A 6,000-nucleotide genomic window follows, 5' to 3' on the forward strand; every position below is an offset into this window, starting at 1 on the left:
GCTGTGTGGAGCCGGCGCCCAGGCTGCCCCGGGTGGAGCCGAGAACTGGCACTGGACACCGAGGCTGCCTGCCCACCCCCAGCCCTGTCTCCCGAATCGTTGGTTTCCAGTCCAATACCACCGGGTACCACCTGCCCGCGGTAGGCAAACATTTTTGATTAAATGAAGGCACACGAACTGCATACGCATTTCGCTTCCCTCACAACAAATTTCTAAGACGCCTGCAAATCAGCCAGCTGCTGGTGGGGTCTCTCTGGGGCGTCACAGCTTCAGGGGGGCGGAAGTCTTCTGGGACCCCGGAGTGACCCGTGTGCACAGTGCTCTGTGCTCGGCGCTGTCTTTCCAAACGCAGTTACTTCTATCACCCCACTTGACAGATGAGGAGACCGAGGCACATCTGTCTCCATGCCCGCGCTCTTACTCATGTAGCAGCTGGAGTCCGATGGTCAGAACTCCAAATCCCAGCGGTTCCACTTACCGACTGTGGGTCCTGAGCACGACAACTGGTCGCTCTGAGCCTCGCTCTACCCATCTTCAAAATGGGCACAATAATATTCTCTACTTGTGCTGTCTTGCGATACAAATGAGCTTATCCATGTACGCCTTCAAGCAGCATCCAACAGAGCCAGCATGACGTCATCAATGCCAAGACACACCTACATTCAGCATCTCTGAAACCCGGCTCCCCGGACACGACGGTTCTGACACACCTGTCATACCGATGCAAAGACACACCTGGCAAACCTCTTCCTGTTGGGCCGGCCAGGGTTCAGCTGCTGCCTGCGAGGCCGACTCCAGCATCGGACACGTGCGCAGGTTCAAGTCCCGGCTGCTCCACTTCTGAGCCGGCTCCCTGCTAAGGGGCCTGGGAAAGCAGCAGAGCGTGGTCTAAGCATTCCAGCCCCTGCCAGCCGCGTGGGAGAATGGATGGCGTTCCAGGCATCCGGCTGTGGCCTGGCCCAGCCCCAGCTGCTGTGGCCATTTGGGGAATAAACCAGCAGATGAAAGATCGCCCTCCATCCCCGCTCCCACTCCTCCCCCTCACCCTCTGCAACTCTGCCTTTCAAATAAATAAATAAACCTGTATTTTCTATTGCTGTCACTTCTATGCTTGAGTAAGTATCAGATAGCTCTTTCAATCAGAATAAAATAAAATAAAAATGGGGGGGGGGCGGCTAAGAAGGCACGGCGCCTGCCTGTAGGTGGAAGCCGCTTGCTCTGGTAGGATGACGTAACCCTGGTGCATCCTGCAGCCGAGAGCCGGCCGCAGGGTGTGAGGAGCCCCGGGCAGCCTGTGTTCCTGCCTCTGCCTCCCCCAGGGACGCCTAGACTGTTACTCCCTATCTTCCTGCCTCCCTGGGAGAGAGTGAGGCGAGGGAGCTTTGCTCGGTGACTTTGCTGTGCCTTGCACCAAGGAGACAGCAATATTCCCACCCCTGGCCCAGGAGGGCTTGGGCTGGCCAGGGAACTCGCCTGGGAGGGTGAGCACAGGACAGGGGCACCGGATCCAAGATGAAGCCGTAGGAGACACAGCAGGTTTCTCCCAGCTGAGTAAGCGCAGAGCAAGCCCCCCGGCCCAGCCTGCAGCCCCCAGCGGAGGCGGTGAGCGAGCAGGCACTGTGAGCCCGGGCGGGGGAGGGGGGGGTAATCCTGAGTTGTGCGGAGCTTGAAGCGGGCACTGTTTGTTAGGCAGCAGTAACAGCACAGCCACCCCCACACCCGACACCTGGGCGGGGCGGGCGGAGAGGTGCGAGGGAGAAGGCGTGGGCTGGGTTCAGACCCCGGCCCGCACAGAAGAGCTGGGCCGCTCTGGATGAGTCATCCGGAGTCGCTAAATCTGTTCCCTGAGCTGCACACGTGTGCGGGGACCTCCCAGAGTCCCCTGAGCTGCACCTGGGACTCCCAGTGTGCGGGGACCTCCCAGAGTTCCCTGCAGCGGCAGGCGCTCCAGACTCACACCAGTCCCCTTCCTTAGGCGACGCTAGTGATGGAATCCATGACTGGAGCCCCTGAACCCTGGAACCTTCCAGAAACACTCTTCCCATGCTCCTGGCACTTGGCAGAACGTTCTAGAAGGGAAGGGATCTCCTGGGGGTAGAAGGGACAGGCAGGGGCCACACTGTTCCTAGCAGCCTGCGCTCCCTTTACCACTTCTAATTCCCGCCTGCCTGGCATCCGGGTACCTGCCATGGCCCCAGACACAAAGGTGGCTGACTTTGGGCACCTCCAGAATTTTCCACCCCACTTACTCCCCGTGAAAAGGCAGGGGAAGGGGTTGGCACGGTGGTGCAGTAGGTAAAGCCACCGCCTGCAGTGCCAGCACCCCATATGGGCACCAGTTTCAGTCCTGGGTGCTCCACTTCCAACCCAGCTCTCTGCTGTGGCCTGGGAAAGCAGTGGAAGGTGGCCCAAGTCCTTGGGCCCCTGCACCCATGTGGGAGACCCAGAAGAAGCTCCTGGCTCTTGGCTTCAGCCTGGCCCAGCCCTGGCCATTGCAGCCACGTGGGAGTGACTCAGTGGACAGAAGACCTCTTTCTCTCTCTGTCTCTGTGTGTGTGTGTGTGTGTGTGTGTGTCCCTCTGTTACTCTGACTTTCAAATAAATAAATAAATCTTTAAAAAAGAAAAGAAGAGCAGGCAGAGGTGGGGAAACAGTGGAGGAAAGAGCTGCCCTCGGTCCCGGCTGAGTGACCTGCTGTCCTGGCAGGGGACCTGCCCCCTAGGGGCCCTCTGCCCAGCCCCTCCAGCCCGCCGCAGCGGCCCTGCCCCTGGAGCAGTGTGTGGAGTGAGGAGCCCGATGCCGGCCCTGACTGGCACAGCCTGCCGGCAGGTCCCCTACCCCCACCTATGATGCATCGTGTGCAGGAAGCCACAGACCCATCTGAGAGCCTGGGGGAAGCCGTGCGCCACCTCCCCGGGCAGGGCACTCATTTCAGCAGCCAGCGGGAGGCCCGCAGAGCCCAGCGTTTCCTGGAGTGACCGGGCGGGAGGCCTGGCCACACCTCCCTCCAGAGCGCCTCCCCAAGGGGCCTCAGTGGCACCAGGCTCCCTCCATGCCCACTCTTGGACCATCCCTTGGCTGCCATGGTTTTCCGAGCCTTCTGCAGTTAACAGGCCCAGAGAGAAGCAGCGAGTTGGGCGCTGTGGCTTAGTGGGCTAAGCCTCCGCCTGCAGCGCCAGCATCCCTAATGAGCACCAGTTCAAGTCCTGGCCGCTCCACTTCCAACCCAGCTCCCTGTCAATGGCCTGAGACAACAGTAGAACTGGCCTGAGTGATGGGCCCCTGCACTCATGTGGGGGAAGCTCCTGGCTCCCGGCTCTGGATCAAGAATCAGCCCAGCTCCGGCTGTCGCAGCCATTTAGGGAGTGAACCAGCAGACGGAAGACCTCGCTCTCTGTCTCTCTCTCCTTGTCTCTCTCTGCAACTCAGCCTCTCAAATAGATAAATAAATCTTAAATAAATAAATAAAAGCAGCAGCGAGTTGGATAAACAGCCAGTCTTGGGCGGGGAGGGTGTTCAGGCCGATACCCATGGGTGTTATTTATCTGTTGCACATTACCCCGAAACTTAGCAGGTTCAAATGACCCATATCGGTCATGGCGTGCAGCTCCCTGGGGTCAGGAATCGACAGTAGCTTAGCTGGCTGGCTCTGGGTCTCCCGCGAGACTGGTGTGGCCCGCTGGGCAGGGCTCTGGGCTCACCTTAAAGCTGAAAGATGCATTGCCAAGATCATCCACGTGGTTGTGGGCAGGTCCCAGCCTCCCTTGCGTTGGCCACCATTCCTTGCCCTGTGGGGCTCCCACGGGCTGCTGGGCAGCGGAAGGAACAGAGCCACCGAGGGAGGGATCCGAGAGGAAGAAGCCTGGCCCCAGCAGTGGTGTCTGCAGGGAGGTGGGACCATCCCCAAGGGCCTTTCCATCGAGAGGGTTCCAAGGGAGGCCGGCGCACCAATGCGCGTGCGCTGTGGTCTGCATAGCACGTGCCCCCAATGTCTGACGTGTCCAAGCCTCGTCCAAGCCAGCGCTCACGGCGCTCAGAGGGTGGGAGCTGCATGCAGTGGCCGTGTTTTTAGGTGAGGCCGCCGGGACGTGGGCAGACAGCACTTGGCGGTTGGGAGGCGTCACAGTGATTGAATCCTGGTGGCTTCGTGAGAGACGGGGGACATGAGGTCCCCTCTGGCCAGGTGACGCTCTGTGACTCTTCCAGCACCTGGAGGCCACACCAGGGGGGTGCCCAGTCCTGGGCTGGGAACCCCCAGACCCGAGAGCCCGAATAAACCGCTTCCCATCGTAGGCAGTGTGAGTACCGCGTGGTAGCGACCAAGAGCTGACGCCTGCATCTGAGTCTCGGGCCCCTGCCTTGCGGCTACCCGGCCCTGGTCTGCTTCAACCAGCATCCCTCAAACGCGCAGGCGCGGGGAGCCTGGCTGCTGTGCGAAACCGGCCGGAACAAGTCCCGGACTGTGCCGGCGTCTCAGTTATCTCTTCTGGAGAATGGGAAGAAGGGAGGGCGCAGACAAGACCCGATGGCGATGATGGTGAAAATGAAATGGTGATGATGTGGTGACGGGGGTGGTGGTGGTGACGGGAATATCTCCTTTGAATACTTCCCATGATGCTGGGAGCTAACATCGCACTTGAGCTTCACGGCCTCTGCCTGTCAACCTGTGGCCCTGGGCCAGCAGTGCAGGCATCCGCTGGGCACCTGCTCAGAGGGCACTGCCCCCTCCCCCCGCTGTGCCCAGGTGTGCGCCCAAGGCCATTCACAGCCACACAGAAGGGGAAGCAGGAAACGAAACTCGGAGAATTGTCCCAGTCAACCAGGGAAGAGGCTCGTCGCCATCTGCGTGCTCACTCCAGGGCCCTCCCACCCCGCCTCCTGGATGAGGAGAGTGTGCAGCCAGCAGGGACCCAGGACCGGGGCCTCCTCCACCAGACAGCCTCCCGTGGTGGCTCCCAGGGTTCTCGGCGGGCAGAGGAGAGGCCAGGAGGCCTGTCTCAGGGAATAGTGACCTTGCTCCAAATTACGCCTCAGAATCAAGAGACAGCTCTTAGCACAGCACACGCAAACACTGCTGAACGAGGCCGGAAGAGTAAGTCCTTGAACTCGCGTGAATCATGGCAATGCCTCCCTGGTGCTGGCCGGCGCTCCACCAGGCGCTCTCTCCAGGTCACTTTAACCCTCGAAGCCCTGCCTCTCGCTGCCCCCCCCCCCCATGCTGCAGGGTCTCTGCCCCGGCCAAGAGGCTCACTGGTGGCCTGAAGTACCAAGGGCACATCTTCCAAAAAAAAAAAAAAAAGGAACAGGATTGAGTGAGTGATTTGAAAGGCAGAGTCACAGAGCGGGGAGAGGCAGAAATCCTCCATCGGCTGCTTCACTCCCCAGATGGCCGCAACTGCCCAGCTGGCACAGGCTGTCCCGACTCCTATCCATGGTCAGTGTCACTCCAAGGCGTGGGCAAACCTCGGGGCCAGCAGGGGGAGTCAGGGAGGGGCTCCCATGCAGACAAAGGCGGCCAACTTGCCGCTGTCAAAGCTGAAAGTCTCTCGCCCAGGAGCCCCCTGACCTCCAAGCATACCACCAAGGTTGGTTATCCTGGTCTGGGACTTTAGTGATTGGGAGAAATAAATACATCCTGCCCCAGGGAGCAGCCGCCGCTCAGCCTTGGGCTGACGGCCGGCACACGGTGTCACAGATGAACTGGGTCCCCCAAACTCCTCTGCCGAAGCCCTAAGTCCCAGCGGGACTGTATCTGGGGACATGGAAGTGACTCAGGCCCAACAAGGCCGTGGCAGGGAGAGGGCTGACGCGACGTGGCGGGGTCCTCACAAGAAGAAGAGGGGGCACCCGGGACGTCCATGCACAGGAAAAGGCCATGGGGGGACCCAGCGGGGAGGCGGCCGCCTGCAAGCCCGGGAGAGAGGCCCGGGGAGGAAGCGGCCCGCAGCACCCTGGGCCCGGGCCTCCGGCCTGCAGATGGGTGAGGACGCCCGGGGCCGT

The sequence above is a fragment of the Oryctolagus cuniculus genome, chromosome 7 (genome assembly GCF_964237555.1).
Source record: "Oryctolagus cuniculus chromosome 7, mOryCun1.1, whole genome shotgun sequence".
Classification (NCBI taxonomy): domain Eukaryota; kingdom Metazoa; phylum Chordata; class Mammalia; order Lagomorpha; family Leporidae; genus Oryctolagus; species Oryctolagus cuniculus.